The sequence below is a fragment of the Marmota marmota genome, unplaced genomic scaffold, assembly GCF_001458135.2.
Source record: "Marmota marmota marmota unplaced genomic scaffold, marMar, whole genome shotgun sequence".
In the NCBI taxonomy this organism is placed as follows: domain Eukaryota; kingdom Metazoa; phylum Chordata; class Mammalia; order Rodentia; family Sciuridae; genus Marmota; species Marmota marmota.
The window spans coordinates 442,618-463,525 of record NW_026000196.1 but is presented as its reverse complement, the minus strand read 5'-3'; the positions used below and the strand labels follow the sequence as shown (position 1 = coordinate 463,525).

The following is a 20,908-nucleotide window of genomic DNA, read 5'->3' as shown; positions in this document are numbered from 1 at the left end:
GGCCTCCCAAGCAGCACATTTCACTTCTTGGCAACTCTAAGTAAGGATGTTCCTTTCTTACATTACAAACCAGCACAAGTCTGTATACGTGTATGAGTGTATTAATGGCTCTGAAAAAAATGCAGAAATAATCTCCCTATGACCTTGTGTCCTAGTGAATCTCAAGAAAGACAGATTATAAAGCCGTAAACAGAAGTGCTGTTTGGGAACTAAGTTATTTGGCTTAAATATCCTACAATCTGTGACCCAATTTACCCCCAAATAATACTCTAAGGGAAACTGGGAAATGCTAACATCTCCTTTTACTTATTTCTCCAGCCCAGATCTCTAGGCCATGTGTCCCACAGCCTCTCTAATAGAAAGTGTCAAATACTGAAGCCTTGGGCATACCCTACTGGCCACCGGCACCTCGCCAAATGTCAAATACTGAAGCCTTGGGCATACCCTACTGGCCACCGGCACCTCGCCATCTTCCCATCACCTTCAACCACCCAAGTGTCAGGACCAGAAAGTTGGGAATCATCCTTCACCTCTTCCCCTTACATTTCACATAAAGTCATGATGATTTTCTACCCCAAGCAGGACAGACCTTGCCCAACTGCAAAGATGGGCAAGGAGGAACAGGGGTTGCTCAGTATGACATTCCTGTCCCATATACATCTCAAATCCATTGACTTCGCTCCAGTTCCACTGACACTCATCTGCATCATCTAACTGGAGTCTTGCTGCTTCTGAGACTCCCTCCAATCTGTTCTGCACACAGAGGCCACAGGGATCCTGTGAAAGTGCACAATGGGCTGGTCATGGTGGCATACGCCTATAACCACAGCTGCTGAAGAGGCTGAGGCAGGAGGATTGCAAGTTCCAGGCCAGCCTTAGCAATTTAGTGAGCCCATCTCAAAATCAAAAATAAAAAGAAGGAAGCTCAGGGGTAAAGCACCCCTGGGTTCAATCTTCAGTACAAAAAAAAAAAAAAAAAAAAAAAAAAAAAGTACATGTTGTATCATGTATCTCCCGCACACAAAACCCTTCAAAAGCTTTCTAATTCCTTTAGAATCAAATCAGAACCCTTAACCCAAGATCCATCACCTTGTGGGAGCCAGTCTCCATCCTCCTCTCCAACCTCTCACACCACTTCTATCCATGCTCACCATTTTCCCTCAATACTGTCCTTTTTTGGTTGTTCAAACCTGCTCAGCTCTTCCCAACCACAGGGCTCTCCCTGTACCTGGAATGTTCTTCTTTATGTTTCTCTTCACTCCTCAGAGCTTGACTTAAAGGTCACTCCTCAAAGAGGGCTTCACTGACTTCAAGTGGCCTATGCCAATCCTCCAATCTAAATTAAGTCCCTCAATTATTTTACCTCAGGGGATCATTTCTTTATAGTATTAACACATTTTATAACAAATTTGTGTGACTGTTTTATGGCAATGTGACTGTTTGATGGCCAGGGTTGTACTTATTTTGCTCATCATTTTAACCCCAGTACCTAGCACACAGTAGTTGTTCATAAGTGTTGGCCATCGGCAGCTGTATTCATAAATGTCAAAACTTAGAAACAGCCAAGATGTCCTTCCATAGTTAAATGGATAAATAAGCTGTGGTACATCCAGATGATGGAATCTTATTTAGCAGTAAAAAGAATGCACTATCAAACCACTAAAAGACACGGTGGAAATATAAAAGAACATTACCCAGTGAAAGAAGTCAAGCTGAAAGGGGGATATACTGTATAGTTCTGTATTAGTCTGTTTTCTGTTGCTATAACAATGTGAGAATGGGTAATTTTTTCCCCCAGTACTGGGGACTGAACCCAGGAATTCTCTGCCACTGAGCTACATCTCCAGTCCTTTTTAGTTTTTATTTTGAGACAGTGTCTCTCTAAGTTGCCCAAGCTCACCTCAAACTTTCGAGGTCTGCTGAACAGCTAGGTATACAGGTGTATGTCACATGTAATCAGCAAGGCTGGGTACTTTATAATGAAAAGAAGCTTATGGAGGTTCCAGGGTATGGTGACAGCATCTACCTGGCTCTGATAAGAGCCTCAGTGGGGATACTATCACAATGGCGGGGGTACATGTGAAAGACGAAGAAAGAGGTCACATGGCGAGACAGGAAGCAAGAAAGATTCAGGAGAGGTGTCAGCCTCTCTCATAACAACAACTTCCAAAGAAATTCCCATGAGAAGGAAAACACACTCCCAAAAGAAAAGCATTAATTCTTCTTAAAGGTCTAATCACCTCCCACTAGGTAGGCCTCACCTGTTCCAAGTTTCCACCACTTCTCAACATTGTCACTCTGGCACCAAGCTTCCAACACATGAAGCTTTGAAGGACACACTCAAATCATATCTGAACCACATAGGTTCCAACATTCTGGAAAAAGCAAAACTGTAAAGACAGTGAAAAGATCAGTGGTTACTAAAGGCTGGGAAAGAGCAAGGATAAAGGGACAGAGCATAGAGGATTTTTAGGGTGGGGAAACTGTATGATACTACAGTGATGGATACCTGTCATTATACATTTGTCCAAACCTACAGAAAGCACACCAACAGTGAACCTAATGTCAACTACAGGCTTTGTGTGATTATGACGTATCAGTGTAGGTTCATCAACTCTAACAAATGGACCTCTGGAGGGTTATGTAGTTAATAATAAGGGAGGATGGCCTTGTGTGGGAGAAGGGAAATCTCAGTATCTTTCTCTTAACTTTGCTATGTACTTAAAAATACTCTAAAAAAAATAAAGTTGTTTTAAAAAAATACACAGAGAAAAAAAATAAACCTCTTTTTTGGATATCACTCCCTTTTTTCTACTTTTTTTTTTTCCTTTCTTTTGATGGAAGCCAAAAGGACATCAGTCCATCATTGGGTTCCCTGACACATGCCTAAGGGCACACTTTATAGTTTTTATTGAAAAGGAGACCATGTATTTTAACTGCAGGTAGTCAGCAAAGTTGACTTTTTTCATAAGGCACAATATTTTACTGATTTCAAGATGCACATTTTTTTAACATCACTGAAATTTTTTTTTTTTAAATATTTATTTTTTAGTTTTTGGCGGACACAACATCTTTGTATGTGGTGCTGAGGATCGAACCCGGGCCGCACGCGTGCCAGGCGAGCGCGCTACCGCTTGAGCCACATCCCCAGCCCAACATCACTGAAATTTAAAAGTGTTTTTAAACACTGCAAAAGAGTTGACTTGGTAGCAGTTTCTTCTAAGAAAAAAGCAAAATAATGTTGCATTTTGCAATGTATCGGCTTGTAGATTCAATGAAAACTGTATTTAGAGAAGTCAGATTTAATTCTCTGTTGAGCTAGTTTGGGTGCTCTAATTCCACATAAGGCAGGACAGCTTGCAGACACAGCGTGGGTCTCTCAACAGCTCTAAATCCACCTCTTTCTTGGGTGACCTGCTGGGGCCTCAAGAGCACTGAGGAGACAACCACTTGATAGTACCCCCTACTTGCACAAATCTGCCCATCTCCTGCCTCAACTGCCAGCTCAAAACGACCCTTCCTAAAATTTCTAGGAAATAGAAATTTTAGGTCAAAATATCTCTGCAAAAGGCTTGTTTTTGGATTATTGTGTGGGAGCAGGGATATATGGGATGGTAACAAGTTACCTGGTAACAAGACTTTGTCTGGGTCCCTGTTACAATATAGCCATACCTAGTCAACATTCATTTCATTCTTTTTTTTTTCCCAACTAGAAAGTTGATCTACTTATGCCTACTCTATTAGGCTCAGAACTTTCCAAGGTCAAGAAAATTCTTGCTATCTTTGCATTACTCTGCATCCTACAGAGTGCTTGGCACATCAAAGATATCCAATGTGTTGCTGAATAATTCCAAACATCCCTCCATCTAAAGTACTCTGCCCTGAGAATCTTCCTGTATTATATAATTAATTCCAATTTAAAATGTCAAAGACCAGAAGCCTAAAGGGTGGGAGAGTATAAAAAAAGACTCCAGAAAAAAAGTGAACCTCTAAGTCTATTCTGCAAATACTAATTTCAGACACTGTCTGGATAATGCATAACTCCTAATGACTACTAATCTGAATGTGTACCTTATTCCTCCATACTTAAAATTATGAAAGGCTACGATAAAACAATGGCACTGAGAAAACAGTCTCCTTCTTAATTGTGCCATGTCAGCTGCAGATATCCTTTCATGCATGTAACTAATTCAAACCTTCACTATTTCATTTAAGTCAGATATGCTTAAATATCATCCAAGAAGATAGCAAAACAAATAATGCACAAGCATGCCCCTCCCCCAACTCCACAATTCCATTCTCTAATCCAGAGAATGTCATCCCTGGCCAGACAAATAGAGAGGACCTGAACAGACACTTCTCAGAAGAGGACATACAATCAATCAACAAATATATGAAAAAAAATGTTCATCATCTCTAGCAATTAAAGAAATGCAAATCAAAACTACTCTAAGATATCATCTCACTCCAGTCAGAATGGCAGCTATTATGAAGACAAACAACAATAAGTGTTGGTGAGGATGTGGGACATTGCTGGTGGGACTGCAAATTGGTGCAGCCAATATGGAAAGCAGTATGGAGATTTCTTGGAAAACTGGGAATGGAACCACCATTTGACCCAGCTATCCCTCTCCTCGGTCTATACTCAACGACTTAAAAAGAGCATACTACAGGGACACAGCCACATCAATGTTTATAGCAGCACAATTCACAATAGCTAAACTGTGAAACCAACCTAGATGAAACCAACCTTCAATAGATGAATGGATTAAAAAATGTGGCTTATATCCACAATGGAATATTACTCAGCAATAAAAGAGAACAAAATCATGGCATTTGCAGATAAATGAATGGCGTTGGAGAAGATAATGCTAAGTGAAGTTAGCCAATCCCCCAAAAACAAATGCTGAATGTTTCCTCTGATATAAGGAGGCTGATTCATAGTGGGGTAGGGAGGGGGAACATGAGCGCAATAGACAGACTCTAGATAGGGCAGAGGGGTGGGAGGGGAAGGGCAGGGAGTTACAAGGATGGTGGAATGTGATAGACATCATTATCCAAAGTACATGTATGAAGACACGAATTGGTGTGAACATACTTTGTATACAACCAGAGATATGAAAAATTGTGCTGTATATGTGTAATAAGAATTGTAATGCATTCTGCTGTCATTTATTTTTTTAAAAAATCAATTAAAAAAATTTTTTTTCAGAGTAGAAATTAGAAGTTTATTAAAGGACCGCAGAAAAGACTTCTCCTGGAGGAAGAAGGGGACCCAAGAGGTGGAATCCCTCAATTAAAAATTTAAAAAAAATAACAGCCAATACAACAATATCAGTGACCAGTGTAAAGACTGGAAATGACACAGAAGTATGGAAGAGTCAAGAGCCACAGGAGGCAAGAAATGCACCCAGGACTTTCAGTAGCAGGAGCCATGAAAATACCTGGGAGTCAGGCCCTTCTTTCTTCAGAGACCTCTTCTCTCCTAGAGTAACAAGGAGTATTCTTACCCAAGTCCCAAACAGGAGACCTATAAAGAGCAGATTAAAGTGGGTTTGAACCTGGATCATATCAACTTAGTAACATGAGAGGGTGAAGATTCCAACTTCATTTGACATCACCAAGGCTCCAGAGGGTCCTCACTACATCACATAACAGTGTCACTGTAAATGGTACTCAGTGATCAACTGAAAAACAAGGAGCAAGTGAGTGGATGTGGGGAGGCAGCCACTGTACCCTAAACACAAAATAGGAATAAATCCTGCTATCTCCTAGTCCATTTAGCTGTGTTTACCAAGCTCTTACTCAGTGCAAAGGAACAACATCTAAAGAGAGGGGGGAGGCAGGAGGAAGAGGCGACAATCAAAAATCCTGTAACTTTTTCTCATGAGGATGGCCTCAAGGGCCATGCCTCTATTTGTTGTAAATGGTTCATAGAATCTGAAATCTCTCTCTTTAGCTTGAATCTCTGGCCATATCCATTAAACTAAACCTTTCCCTTAAAGAAGCTAGAGATGTATATGGGGGAAGAACAATGTATCCGCACAGATCTGCATGCTACTATGGGTACCACTAAGAGAACTGATGATGGATAACAGAAAGGGTAGCCACCTCAAGGAAAGCTCTTTTGAGACATTCTCGCCATGCTCAAGATCTCTGCTGTCAACAGAGAAAAGACCCAGAGAGTTCTATCACGCTAATCAGGAATTTACAACAGCACAAATGAGACCTTGTGGCTGTACCAAGTTCCCCAGAGCCAGAGGCACAGGCGCTACATGCTCAACACCATTAAGACAGGCAACCGCCCATCTTATGTTGATCTTGGGATTTTTAATAGATAAAACAGTTTTCAGTGGTGATGTAATGGGACATGAATTATGTGAATTGCCTGAAATTTTATTCCTTTTCCCAATATAAACCCATACTTGGCTAAAATATCTTCATTTAACTTTCTTTGCTTTTTCTAATTTCATTACATTTAAATCTTAATTTTCTATTGATTTCTAAGTAGCTGAATGGTCTGAAATTGCTTCAATGACAAACAACCTGGCATTGGTTTTTATACAAACCATCTTCCCACTCAGTGTTCTAAACAGGGAACTCCTTGTCTGTTCTTTTAGGACTCCCTATTTCTGTTAATGGGCCTCCTTCCTTTTAATCACACAGGTTTCTAACCTCAGTGTCTCCTTGGTTCCTCCTCTGCCATTATTCCAATATAATCAGCATCAAATCTGAACTCCTTTACCTACTCAATGGTGCTTTCCTTCCTCTCTGTTCAAGCCACTTCTGCTAAGTCTGACCTCCTCATGCTTCACTGAAACCTGGCTTCCCCGCCTCCAGTCTGGTTACCTTATTTCTATGTTACTTAGACATAGCTGACAAATTAACCTGGAAAAAAAAAAAAAAAGCAGGGATCATGAGACTTCCCTGTTCAATACCATTAAGAACTCTCTCTCAACGTGGGGGAAGTCCATAGTTCTTAGCCTCACCACACAGCTTAATATTAAATCTTTCTGTTCTCCTTAAATCCCCAGTGCACCAGCCACTCACTGACCTCCACTCATGCTTAGATCCAGGCCATCATAACTCATGCCTGCAATTTCCCTCAGTCCCAAGCTCTGTATAGCCAAACTTCACCTTTTAGATGGACAGTCTAATTGCAGTCTAATCCCCCAAACCTTCCTTGACCACCACAGATGGAAGTGATCCCTCACTCCTCTTTGATGACACTTCTCTCTGCTAAGCAATTGTGCTTAGCACATCCCTGTGGTCTCATAAACTCCCTCAACTGGGACTTTCCTGGAGGCTGACCTCTGTGATTGTCCCTGTGGGGACCTAGTGACCTACCAGGCCCACAGCAGTCATTACTCAACACCCAAAACTTTGCTGCAATCTCAGTGTCCCATTCTCAGACATCCTGCAGCCAGTACTGCTCAGACCATAGGAAACTTTCTCAACGAAAACAGAATTTCCATGCCACAATTCCGAAACAGGTAAATATTCCCCCTTAATCATGATTATTTTCTTTTTTTTAAATCACAAAAAGGAGCACACTTGTTACAGGATTACGGCTGTAGAAGGCAGATGATGACCTGGACAGGAGCAGGTATGCTCCATGCTACATTATTACAGAGTGGGATTTTCGTGCCCAGGAACGATTCATATACACAGTGGCCAGTTGTAAAAAGCGCAAAGGACCGGCGCTTGGGGGGGCGGGGCAGGCAGGGGAGAATCCCTGGAGTTCTACCCTGTTGAATCCCGGATCCAAACTTTTCCCTCAGACAGCGCGGTACCAGGCACCCGCCGGGACCCGCTGCCGACGCTACACTACCAGAGTCAGAACCGGAAGAGAAAAACGCGTGGGATGGGGAAGGCAAAGGTGACTGTTTGAGGAATTGCTAGAGCTTCGGGGCTGGCCCTTCATGTTCCGGAGAAAGCGAACAAGCGTCGCGCTATTCAGGGGTGCTGGCCGGCGCCAGGCGAGAACTAGGATGGGGCAGAAAGCAGGGTGGAGATGCTGGTGCTGATGCTGAGGCTGCCGCGCCGAGTGACAGCCTTTCCCCCACCCACCCGGGCTGCGCGCCTGGCTTTGCGGCCCCCGGACGCCCAGTGCGCTCCGGCCCATTCCGGCCCGGGCAGGCCCTGAGGGCTGCGCAGTCTGGGGCCGCGGCCGCTACTCACCCGGAGGGTTGACCGCCGCNCTTCCCGCTGCCGCGGCCCGCCGCCCCCGCCTCTATCTGCTCCTCCTCCCTGCGCGGCCTCCTCCTCCCGGTTCAGCCTTTGTCGCGCGGCGGGGAGCGCCCTGCCGGGCTCCCGGGTCCGAGACGTAGCACCGCGAGACTTGGGGCTGCCGGCAACTGGACCCCCCAGGTTGGGGCCGCTGGCCAGCCTGGAGCCCCTCAGGCCCGCGCAGTGCTGGGGCTGCCCAGGCTGGGGGTTGCTGGTATACACCTCTTTTTCGTACCCGCTCAGCCTAGGTTATCCCCCACGCCCACCCTCCAGGTGTTCGGGACGCATCACTGAAAGGCGCTGTCTTTTCTGGGGGCCCGGGCAGGGTGGGTGAGGGATAGATCAATTTAGATTCAGAGGGAAACGGGTCCTTAGAGATGGCCACGAGAAACAAAGGCGCCCCAGTGCTGCCCACTTAGCATGCCAGGGCCGCTCTGCTTGAATCCCAAGGCCAGGGACGCCGTCCCAGTGCCGAAGGGAGTCGCCGGGTGCCCAGAAATTCCTACTCCCCCACCCCCACCATCGCACTTCAAGGCCACCAGTGCACGCAGCAGCAAAGGGCACTCAGCAGACACCCAAGCACAGGCAGCGGGCCCAGAAAATTGAGAATGGCTTGGCTTTGAGTAAGTCGCTCAGTTCTGCTCCCCTTGCTGTGGTGACTGTCATTGTTTATTTTTTGAGGTCCTTGAAAGAGCCTTATTTACACTGCAAATTGAGAATTTAAAAAGATTTTTAAATAGTTTTATCTGCATATATTGGTGAAGGTAGGGTGTAGGGAACTTGGAAGGGTTGTTTTCTACTGGCCACTAGGATCTCTGAGAGAGATCAAGGCTTATAGAAATGACACCACCACAGTAGGTGCCCTATAAAGCTGAGATGGAAAAATGAATACAGCCTCAGGTAAGAGCCCAGAGGGGCAAGATGACTCCTAAACATAGACATGTTTACAAAAATATCACACTACCTTAAATCTTTGCAAAGAAGCATTTGAGGAAATAGAGAATGCTTGAAATGTATTTCCAAATAAACACTCTTTGGGGAGTTATTTGTCACTTTTGGTCTAATAGTTTCAGTTTGACAAATGTTGAGTTCTGCTGTGTACTAGGCTCAAAGCTGGGTGTTGGGCATGCAGGGGATGAAACAAGGCATCTGCACTCAAAAGGCAGCTGCTTGGAGGCTGAGACAGAGTCCCTGGATACACATCTCCAGCCAGTGGTCACTGCCAAATGAGCTAGAGCAATGGAGGCCCTAGCAATTGGAGAAAATGAGTAGGGTATAGAAAGAGAAGACATTTCAAGAGAAAAGTGAAGCATTGTGCATTCAGGCCAAAAAAGAGAGGCTAAGGTCAACCTGGATATCAGCTGGGCTATAACTCCATCCCACATTAAAGTATACTTCTCTGATTCTCCTAGCACCAAGCCAAAGAAGAACTCTGCATCTCTTGTCCATGTCCCCAAAGCAACACATTAATAGCTATGTGTGCTTAGTTAATGCACAATATATACTTGAATGAAGGTTTCTTAAGAGGAAGTTCCCTTTGCTCACTCATCAAACAAGGTAGAACTCCATCTCAGGTGTTTCTGCTATTCAGAGTGCCTTCTTGGCCCTATGCCTCACAGGCAATCTACCCCTGGCAGCCCATTTATAATCACAGCACCAGTATCACTGCAGCTGTCTCCTACCAAGTTCTTTCCCTTTTCCAGCTTGCTTTCTGTCTTAAAAAAAAAAAAAAAATATATATATATATATATATATATATATATATATATATATATATTTTAATCTACTTTTTTTGGATGTGGTGCTGAGGATCAAACCTAGGGCCTCATGCATGCGAGGCAACCGCTCTACCACTGAGCTACAACCCTGGCCCCCTTCTCTGGCTTTCTACTTCCTTAAAAACTGAGCAAGTTCCCCTTCTTGGCATTTATATATCCATTTAGCAAGCATTGCAGCCACTACATGTGGCTAATTTTGTTTCCAATATGTTTCTAATATTCTCCCTCAAAAATAAAATTGCAGTTGGTATGACTGTTACACACATACATCTAGCCATGCATGTTTGTTGACAAGTCTTACTTTCCTCTGACCATTTTTCTAAACCCTACTGTCTAAATATCTTTGGTACTGAATCTTTCACAAGCCACCTTTTACTTGTTCACTGCAATAAAAGACAGCAGGTAGACAACTGCTAGAAATGGGAACATTTTCCATAGTCAGTGTAAGTCTGTTGCATGTTGTAGTTTTGGGTAAATAATGAATATGTTTGACTTTCACAAGGAAGAGTCACTTTCATCTTTTCCACATCACTGAACCTCAGAGGCAGAAAGGACCTTTGCCTTCACCCAATTCAGTTTCCCTAGAGTTTGCAAAGTAGGAAACAAACTCAGGGTAAAGAGGTGACTTTCTCAAGGTCATGTAGCTCATACCACAGATAAGACTTAGAACTGAGTCACTCAAAGTGCTGGGGTTTGGAGACTGGGATGGGGTGGTGTGGTGTGGGGAGCAATGGAAAAGTGGTAGAGAAATAGATGATTTGGGCCCTGGCCCACCTCCTCTCTTGTCTCCCAGTATTAAATAGGCTAAATGCTCAGAAACATTGATTGTGGATGAAAGGCCCCCTCGTAAGTAAACAGTCTGAAATGCAGCAGTTAGGCATTGTTGAATACTGAGTGGCGTTTACACAATACAGTGGTCTCCTGCTAATTATGAGAGTTAGTAGACTGTGACCAGTTAACAGGCTTAGGAATTCCACTCAACCTTTAAACAACCTAGAACTCTTTTAAATTCCAAAGAAGACTGTTGAATTTAAGGCTAAGATTTGCATTAAAAAAAACAAAACAAAACAACAACAACAACAAATCACTGAGAAACAACCCAGAAATGATCAGGGTTGACCTACCACTTGTTAATAAACACCAAAGTCTCCAAGCCTTTCTCCCCCGGCCTTTAAACTTGGTGAGAGAAAGTAGTCACCCCCATTCTACTTCATATCCTTAACACTGGAGACAAAAAATTTCTGTGTATAAAATGTATAAAATGTAATGGTTCTGGCTCAGTGACAGAATGCTTGCCCAGATGTGTGAGGCACTGGGTTTGATCCTCAGTACCACATAAAAATAAACATATAAAATAAAGGCATTGTGTCCATCTACAACTATGAATTTTTTTCTTTAAAAAAATGTAATGATTCAAGGGATTTTTATCTCTTTTTAACTTCACTTTAAAATGGCAGGAGACTGGGAATGCAGCGTGAACTTCTATGGAAATAGAGGGAACAGAAGGGCAAATAATGGACTGCTGTGCAGATAATCACAGACTTTTTCTCTGCTCTTCCCTACTCCTCCATTTTTTAATAATTTCTTTCTTTGCTGGAGAGAAAAATTTATAGGTCTCTGTTATCCCCATTCTTACCTTCTCATCTTTCATTCCTTTTGGGGTAGGGGAGAGTTCCTGGGGATTGTACCCAGGGATTCATGCATACTAGGTAAGTGCTCTACCACTGAACTACATTTCCACCCATTTTTAATTCTGCAAAAGCAACAATTGCCAGCAGGCTCTCTATGTAGCAGCTCTACCTCTCCACCCTGCTTTCTCTATTAAGGTCTCTCTTTTACACCAAGAATCAGAGACAAAACACCAGAGGTGGATGAAGCCTTAGTTTTATACAAAAAAAGGTATAAGCCTGAGGGAAAGGGAAAATACTGGGGAATGGTACTGGCCAAATTATAATGTTATATGGTGTGCACATATGAATATGTAACAAAAAATTCCACCATTACATACAACTATAATGCACCAACAAAAGATATGGGAGAAAAAGGAAAAGGCATAAGCCTTTCTTCTTTTGAAGCAAAAAGTGTGGTGCAGATCTTTGTTCTATTGCTGAGTTACTCTACCCCCAGAACTTTGTTAAACCTCCCTAAGTCTCACTTTCCCCATCTGTAATCTTGGGATGATGTTACCTGCAATGCTAAGTTATAGCTAAGGTAATGAGGTAATCCATGTACTCTATACACTTTAGAGACTAAAAAGTTCTTCTGATAGCATCACAGAGGGAAGAGGAGTGAGGCAGGTTCCTGCCCAAGAGAGAGGTCAGATGGGGAAGCTCATCATGCTGAGTTTCTTGAAGAGGGAGAAGAAGAAAGGAGAGAGGGAGAGAATGGAGAAAAGAGTCAGCCCCACATTTTTTTTGCATTCTAGGCTTAGTCCTAGTAGAGACATATCAACAAAGCCAAATGCAGAGGAGTTGGGGGCTCAGTCCCCTTGGGAGACTAGGAGACCAACAAAGTTCTGCAGGGATTCAGGTGTGGCTCCAGAGCTGGGCCTGAGTAGTGCTCCTGCCCCCATGGCCCTTGTGGTACTAGTTGTCCTCTAAGTGAGAGGGTCATGGAAATCACACTCAGCAAGAGACAAGCATCACTCAAAAGACTGGAGAACTCAGATTTATTACTCCAGCAAACTAAGATGGGCTAGTGCTCTGACATTCTGGGCCCCTGAGCTGAAGTTACATGGAGCTTTTAAGAAATTTGACATCATTTCTTCACCATTACAACATCAGTGGGTTTGAATTCTTGGCCTATGTGATCAAAGACCATGCACATGGAAATTATAATAAATAGCTACCAGGTGTAGAACAAAGACAGTAAAATATCTGTGAGCATTATCTTGAAGAGGCCTTCATCACAGACAACAGTAACTCAATATGACTTGAGTTTATCTTCTTAAGAGAGATTTCTAAGAACTAAGTCAAAGAAGTTGTAGTTTAAATAGCAGTTAATTGGCCTAGCAATTAAGTGATGTAGCTACATTTCTACAGAGTTCAGAAAGTTTCAAAGTATAAGAAGAAATGAGAGGCTGGAGTTGTGGCTCAAGTGATAGAGTGCTTTCCTAGCACCTGTGAGGCACTGGCTTGATCCAAGAGCTGGTTTTGTGGTTCAGCAGTAGAGCACTCACCTAGCATGTGAGAGGCCCTGGGTTTGATCCTTAGCACCACATAAAAATAAATTAATTAAATAAAGGTATGTGTCCAACTCCAACTAAAAAATAAATAAATACATGTATACACACACACACACACATATATATGTATATATATACATATATTTTAAGAAATTACACTCTTTACAGGCACCTGTTGAATCTCTGACCTGTAAGCCTTTCACAGGGATGTTTACATTTTGAAAGAGAGACTCCTAGAGACAGCTATTTACAATCAAATAGATAATTAGGTTCCCTGAAGAGAGGCTAGCAGGGGGAAGGGGGAAATTTAACCCTTTCCCCAGACATTGGTTCTTTATCATAAAGTTCTTATAATTTTGTTTTATAATCAGGTCTGGACTCTCTGCCAGGGGACATGAAGATATTTAGAATATAGACTCAGAAAAAGCTGAGTGAGGACTAAGTGGCCACAGTGGGCAGGATTGGAAGAACAAAAGCCCCAAACCAGGGGCCCCTTGTTTCCACCCCCACTGCAAACATACCTTAGTGGTCACCTTCCTAAAAGACCATCCTAGACATTCACAATAGAGCAAGGATCTAAGACTCCCTTCTCCCCAACCTCTCCCTCCAGCATCACCTGGACTTTTTGTTAAAGAGGAGCACAGTGGGATGGTGGGGACTCGCTTGAATGAGAGAGTGCTATCCATCCACTCATCTGAAAGATGCTGAACTTTTCAAAAGTCAAAAACAAAGGGCCACTGTTAGCTGTCAATGACAAGGCACATGGGGTTCAGCTGAGTATGAGGTGGTTGAGTTTCTGACCTTGATACATGCTAAGTCATAGCTAAGGTAATGAGGTAATCCATGTACTCTATACACTTTAGAGACTAAAATGTTCTTCTGATAGCATCACAGAGGGAAGAGGAGAAGTGAGGCAGGTTCCTACTAAAATAAAAATAGAACAAACATATCTATAGCAAAAATCCATGAACTCTTGGAATCAAAACCAATTAATATGATGCTAAAATGTGAACAACAAAAATACCTACATTTTTAAGGAGAAGTTGACAAATATCACAACGGTGGTGGATTTTTACCAAGTTTTTCTAGTCTTCGATAGATAAAATAAACAACAACAAAGGATAAGTCTTGCTATTTGCCGGGGGCTATGTTGTAACCCCTATGTTGTGGCTATGTTGTAAGACAATTCCTCTGGATTTACTCTCAACTCCTCTTCCAAATGCAGGACGAAATCACCCCAGGCCCAAGGGGAAGGCATGGCTATGACTGAGTGGGCTTGGAGACAGTGATTAGCCCAAAGTGCTACAGACATATCTCTTTCCCTGGAGATGTCTTTGGGAATTGTTCTCTTGCTGGAAGAATGTGGGCTTTATGTGTAGGTTGGCAGATGCTTGCCCTGGCCCTTTTACCATGGCTCTCTAGGTTTCAGCAGTTTCTGGACTGACAATGGTGAGCAGTTTAGATTCTAGGCTGTCTTTCAACATGATCATGGAGGCCACATAGTCCCATGCTCAAATCTCAGCAACTTTATGCAACTGCTGTATGAGTCAAAGCCTCTGTGCCTCAGTTTATTTACTTATGAAAGTGTTATAATAGTACTTACCTCATAAGGGTTTGTGAGAATAAAATGAGCTGAAATTTGTGAAAAAACCTAGGATGTTATCTGGCATGTGAGTGTATAATGTATTTGTTGATACAAGATAAGTTTCAATAGCCAAGAATGAGATGGAGCAAATTGGTGGGGGTGGCAGGGGTTACTGACAATTTGGAAAATAGTATAATAATGACTACATCAAAAGCCATACTCAGAGAAAAATCTATAGCTGCTAATACTTGTTTATTTAATAGAACTGAATGAATATAAATGAACTTAGCTTTTAGCTAAAAAAAGAATCTTGGGGCAAATTAATAAGAATTTCTTACTTTGTACATGAAATCTTCCCAACTTGAGGTAGTAATCAGGATACAGATTAGACTTCAGGAAAACTGGAACCAGGCCTCTGAACCTGAACAGGTCTCCTGAGGTTTTTTTGTTTTGTTTTGTTCTCTCTCCCTCTCCCTCCCTGCTTCCCTCATTCAGTACTGGGGATTGAACCCAGGGGTGCTTTGTCACTGATCTACATCCCCAACCATCTTCATATTTATTTTGAATCTGAGCCTCACTAAGTTTCTGAGGCTAGCCTCCAACTTTTAATCATTCTGCCTCAGCCTCCTGAGTCACTGGTGTGCTCCACCATGCCCAGCTCTCCTCCTCTTTTTCATGTCGTTCTTTCTCACTCCACACCACTTCCTCCATGTGGTGAAGAACATAGCTCCTAGCAGATAAAGGTGAAACCACCTTCAGCTCCCACGGTCAGAGATGGGCTCCATCCCTTCCTGCACTTCAGGAAAGGAAGAGCATCTCTGGAAAGGCTGGGGTAATACTGGTTTGGGTCACAAGTCTCCTGCAGACCAACCAAGGGGCAGGTAACCATGGCTGTGCCAGCTGGGAGAGGAGATAGGATCATGTGAGAAGGAAGCATCACATCTCCTGATAGAATTCTTAGACTAGAGCCACAAAGAAGCAGAGAGCTCGAAAGAATAGGGATACCATTGCAAAAGGACAGGAGGGCTGGGAGAACCACAGACTCCGCAGACATCTGACACAAAGTGAGACAAAAATTAAAGCAGGAGGGAAATGAGCAAAGATAAATGCAGGAACAACCTTAGCAAGCATGGAAAGAAACATTTACAAATAAGCCCAAGGACTGAGTCTTGGAAAGAACCTCTGGGTCTAGAATTTCACCTTCCTGTCCATTTTTATCTTTTGACACTTACTTTCTGACCCCCAACCCAACACTCCCCTCCCAAAATATGCTTCAATAAAATTCATCATTTCCCACATACGCCATGATACTTCCTTTGCTCAAAATGCCCCTTTCCCAGTGCCTTCTCATTCATCAGGAACCATGTATTGATTGCCTCCCCTCCTCCAGGCAGGGCAGGTATGACCTCCAGTTCCAGATTCCCCCTTTCCCCTTATTCTACCACTTATTCTACACTTTCACTGTGCTGGGTTGATTTTCTTTCCTTACATTTTTTTTTCTAGTACTGAGGTATGAATCCAGGGGTGCTTCAGCACTTCCCCAGCCCTTGTTGTTTTATTTTATTTTAACTTATTCTATTTTATTTTGACAAGGTCTTGCTAAATTGCCTAGGCTGACCTTGAATTTGTGATCCTCCTGCCTCATCCTGGGAATAGTTGGGATTATAGGCTTAAGCCCCCATGCCCTGCCTTTTACATTTATTTATTCCATTAAACTATGAGCTACTGCTTTTCCTGGTAGCCAGCTCATAGCCAGACCCATATGAAGTGTTCTAATATTTACAGAGTGAGTATTTCTTAACAGACATGGAGGATCATGTAACCCAGTCTCTTCTGTGATAAGGTGCACGGAGCTGAATGTGGTGTCCCTCTGCAATAGCTAACACATCCTGCATGTCTCTCTCTTTTTAACTCCTCTGGGCTAGGTTTTTATTTTTAATTTCCTGCTATCATTCTGATTCACACTAAAAGCTATATCAATTACTTTTGGAGAACAGAAGGGAAATGAGTATGAATAAAGATATTCTTCTTAGTACTTACAACCCTCCTCCGTGTAAGTTTTCATTTCCTCCAGTCCATGAGAAATATGTCTGCCTCATTTACCAGTAATTATAACAATTCTTCTGTGCAGTGCTTCTGACCTTCAGTTCACTTTAACGACTTTGTTTCACTGGCTTAGGCACATTTGATTTTGATTTTATTAGTGAAGAAATGTCACATACATGAAGTTATTCAGATTTTTATAATCACTTTTCTTTTGTATTAATTCAATTTGGAAACCTCCCTCACAAATAAGAACAAACTTGTTTTAGCATAATACAGTTCTCCAGACCTTTTAGTATGTAACACTAAATATGTGTGTATTTGATCTTGTCTTTTGTTATTTATAAAGAAGTAATTTTTGCTTACAAATGCAAAGTAAACTAATGGAGTGGGTTAATGGTTAATCTCTCTTTTCATGTGATATTCAACATTCCCCACTGGTTACTCTGATCCAACACAACTAGACCAAGTTCATTATCCAACCGACTGGTCTGGGACTGCTCAATCATTAGCATGCAAATTACTACAACAAAGGACAGGTGACAAGGACTTCCTTCCTGTAGGTCACAATGTCAGTGGGAACCAAGCACGGTTTTTGTTGGAGAAAATTTATTTTGAGAATGCTCCATCTAACCATTGAGGTGTTAGATTTTGGTCTTTTGAATATCTGGCTATTTTAAACACAGTCATGTAAACCTGGAGATGAACTGTAAAAAAAAACTGTAAGAGGTAAATCATAGAGTTAAACCTTAGAAACTTAAAAAAAAAAAATCTTCCTATTATTGTATCTTAGGAAATTAAAGGTTAGAGATGGAACAGAAAAGTATCACTTTAGCATCTTGGATGAGTTAGGAAAGTTATGGTTTGGAGGGAAAGAGAAGCAATTATGATCATGCCATTTATGTGTCTCAAAGTATAACACACATACCCACCTTCCCCTGGCAGGAGAAACCCTAGTGTTTCTCAAGGTTTCCCACTCCAAGACATTCTCAAGAAATTTGAGTTTCCCACATATCTATCTTGGTTGCCTCTTGCCACCCCAGTCAGCCACCCTGCTGCCACATCTAGCCTGCTTCTCTCCTGGCCTTTTCTGGAGACACTTCCAGATTTCTGTTTTCCTGTACACCCTGCCAACAACATGCCTGCCAGCCCCCATCACCTTAGGGCAGTCACTGTTCTCACTTATAAAGGGCCATTCCTGCTGCTTCTTATCACCTGTATGTGGGGCCAGAATGCAGAAGGGTCTCCAGCTACTGCTCCCATACCTGCTGGCTGCTCTAGAACTGGTACTTCTCAGTACTACTAATTCACGGGCTAGTTGCTGCTGCAAACCAGCTTTCAAACCAGATTGGAAAACAAGTCAAGCTAGACCACATCAAACACATAGGAATGTTGGTACCACTGCCTGGCCTGCCTCTGTACGCATACTCCTGGCCTTAAGTCCTTCAATCCTGGAGCCTCAATTCTTTCCAGCTCACAGGAAAACAAGGAGGTCCCACAGTGGTCAATTCAGAGTCTACCTGAGGAGACACAAAAGAAAAACAACACTCAAACTCAGTTTCTCTCACCCTACTCATGATGCAGATTGCTTCTCCCAAGCAATCAGTTCTGCATTGGACACCAACTAGGTATCCCTAATTGAATTCCACTCTGACACTAGCTATTTGGAGATAGATATGTGTCAGATAACACAGGTTAAGGATTCAGTCCCAGAAAACTAACCTCCATTTCAGATGCCAACTGACTGGTTGCTTCTGATCCAATGGGCTATAAATCAGAGTCCCCATGACCCCAAGGTGGGATTTATTTTTACTAGGACAGCTCACAGATCTCAGGAAAATGCTCACTTACTTTTACCAGCTTATTATAATGACATTACAAAGGATACAGATGAAGAGATGCATGGGACATAGACAGTGGGGAAGGGACAAGGAGCTTTCATGCCCTCTGTGGGCATGCCACCCTCCAGAAACCTCCAGTTTGTCTAGGTTTTACAAGCATTGTGTTAGAATTATTGAAGCATGGAAAACAGTGTAGAAATTTGTCTGGACAGAAAGGACATGATCTAATGCTTACATGTGTAAGGGTAAAAGAAATTGAAGTTAAAGCGTAAAAGTTAAAGGGTAAAAGACCGGGTATTGTAAAGTTTCTAAGCTGCAAGGTCTGAGTTAAAATGTAAAGGATTAGGTATTGTTAGGTTTCTGTGCTACCTGCAAAACCTGAAATCCCTGTAGCTGTTAGGACAATGCTTGGAACCGCCCAGTAAATATTTCCCCTGACTGCTTGGTTGTCTAATAACCTGGGACTCTGTGTAACTTGTCACATAGTCATTTAGGCCCTAAAACCAATCAGTTTGAATGTGTACCCCGCTTAGAACTGACCTATCACCCCTGCCTGACCTGTTCCCGCCAATGAATGAACTAATCATGTTTAGGAGTTGTTGCTTGATTTTCCCGCGGTGTATAATGATTTGTTAAAGGAGACTGTGATGTATATAAAATCCCCGCCCTCCCCCAAAAAAGTGTACTTAAGCAGTGCTCAGCCCCTGCTCGGGGCTCTGGGCTGCTTTCCCTTCCTGGGTGAGCCTGGAGCCTCAGCGCACTGAATCGGATCCTCAATAAATCCCCTTCTGCCAATTGCATGAGTGGTCACTTGGTGGTCTCTTTCTCCGACGCTTCGCCGGACCCTTACACATGGAGTGGAGAAACCCAACACGGCCGGTCTGTGCAGCATCCACTTGGCCTCTATGTGCAGGTAGCCTTCCTCCAGGGTATGGGACAGGAAGTTTCTGAGGTGGAGATCTTATAATTTACTGTCAGACAAGGTAAGTCAGGAAATTTCTTTTTTTTTTTTAATTAAAACAATTTTTTGTAGTTGTAGATGAACAACATGATTTATTTCATCTGCCTATTTTTATGTGGTGCTGAGGATGGAACCCAGTGCCTTACACACACTAGGCAAGTGCTCTGCCACTGAGCCACAGCCCCAGCCCAGTCAGGGAATTTCTTTATGGTCAGAAAGGCAGAGGAAGATTAGAATTTTTATGACTTGTCTGTGGGGAAGGGAGCCAGGAACCATGAATGAAAACCAAAATATGTATCATAATATTACACCACCTCCTTCTCTGGTTTAAGATGATCAACCTTCCTAGAAGTGGGAGTCCCCATTCCTTCCTGACCTACCAGAATGTGGATTCTTCCCTAACACCTGAGCTCTCATTAACACAGGGATGAGAACTGATAAGGGTACATTTCTTTAGGTCTGAGTTCCTCAATCTCACACAGGATTATAAATCAAATACTTTGTTGCAGAGAATTCCCACTGTAAGAATGTGGGACAGTAGCTAAGGTAAGCTAGAGTCTCATTCTCCTATCCCTCCTTGATAAACTATAGCACAGCATATCACTGAGGGAAAGAAAATGCTTGGGAGAAAACAAAATATTTTCCTACTCTCTTTTTCATTACAGGAACTTCCAAAATTGAATTAATTAAATTTTAAATTCAAACTTTGTGAATCAAATTATATTCATCATATCTTTGAATGGGGAAGTCACTGGCAATCTGAATGTTCACTGTGAGGACCATTCTTTATTTTCACCCTAGCAATTGATTTGTTAACCAAAGTCAGAAGAATTGTCAAATGCAGAGCCCACCAGCATCTGAAATGTCCTCGGCACTATCAATATGTAATATCTTTGAAATCCTCATTTTTTTCTTCCTTCCTTCCTTCCTTCCTTCCTTCCTTCCTTCCTTCCTTCCTTCCTTCCTTCCTTCTTTTCCTTCTTTTTCCCCTGAGGCTAGGTCCATTTCTAGTTAGACCTGGGATAGGTCTAACAGTCACCCTACTCAAAGTGCCCCAAAAAGGGAAGGGTTGTTTGCTGAGTTGGTATGTGAATCAGAAGCTGTTTCTGAAGTTCTGACTATAGTGACAGAAACTAAAGCCAGGATTTCAGAAATCAGCACAAAACAGATAGAATTGTTCAAGGTAACTTAAAATCTTTCCTGGTTTAGATCAGGTCTAGAAAATCTAAGCAAGACCTGCTAAAGATAAATACATATTCAGGGGGCTGGGGTGTGGTGGGGGGGAGG

The 20,908-nt window shown here is 42.5% G+C and overlaps 1 protein-coding gene and 1 long non-coding RNA gene across 3 annotated transcripts in view; one reads left to right on the top strand and one right to left on the bottom strand.

Moving 5' to 3' along the window:
* Arnt2 (aryl hydrocarbon receptor nuclear translocator 2) overlaps positions 1-8,194 on the bottom strand; it is a 174,463-nt gene extending 166,269 nt beyond the window's left edge. Inside the window, exon 1 of one of the 2 annotated variants that reach the window (XM_048790158.1) lies at positions 8,182-8,194. The gene's annotated coding sequence lies outside the window, so the exon portion shown is untranslated. Of the gene's footprint in view, positions 1-2,261; positions 2,389-8,181 lie in introns of those variants that run through there. The other variant, XM_048790159.1, reaches the window with a different exon arrangement.
* LOC125612472 overlaps positions 5,298-20,908 on the top strand; it is a 46,178-nt gene continuing 30,567 nt past the window's right edge. The window contains exon 1 of the long non-coding RNA XR_007342801.1: positions 5,298-7,493. This is a non-coding gene — a long non-coding RNA (uncharacterized LOC125612472). The remainder of the gene's footprint in view (positions 7,494-20,908) is intronic.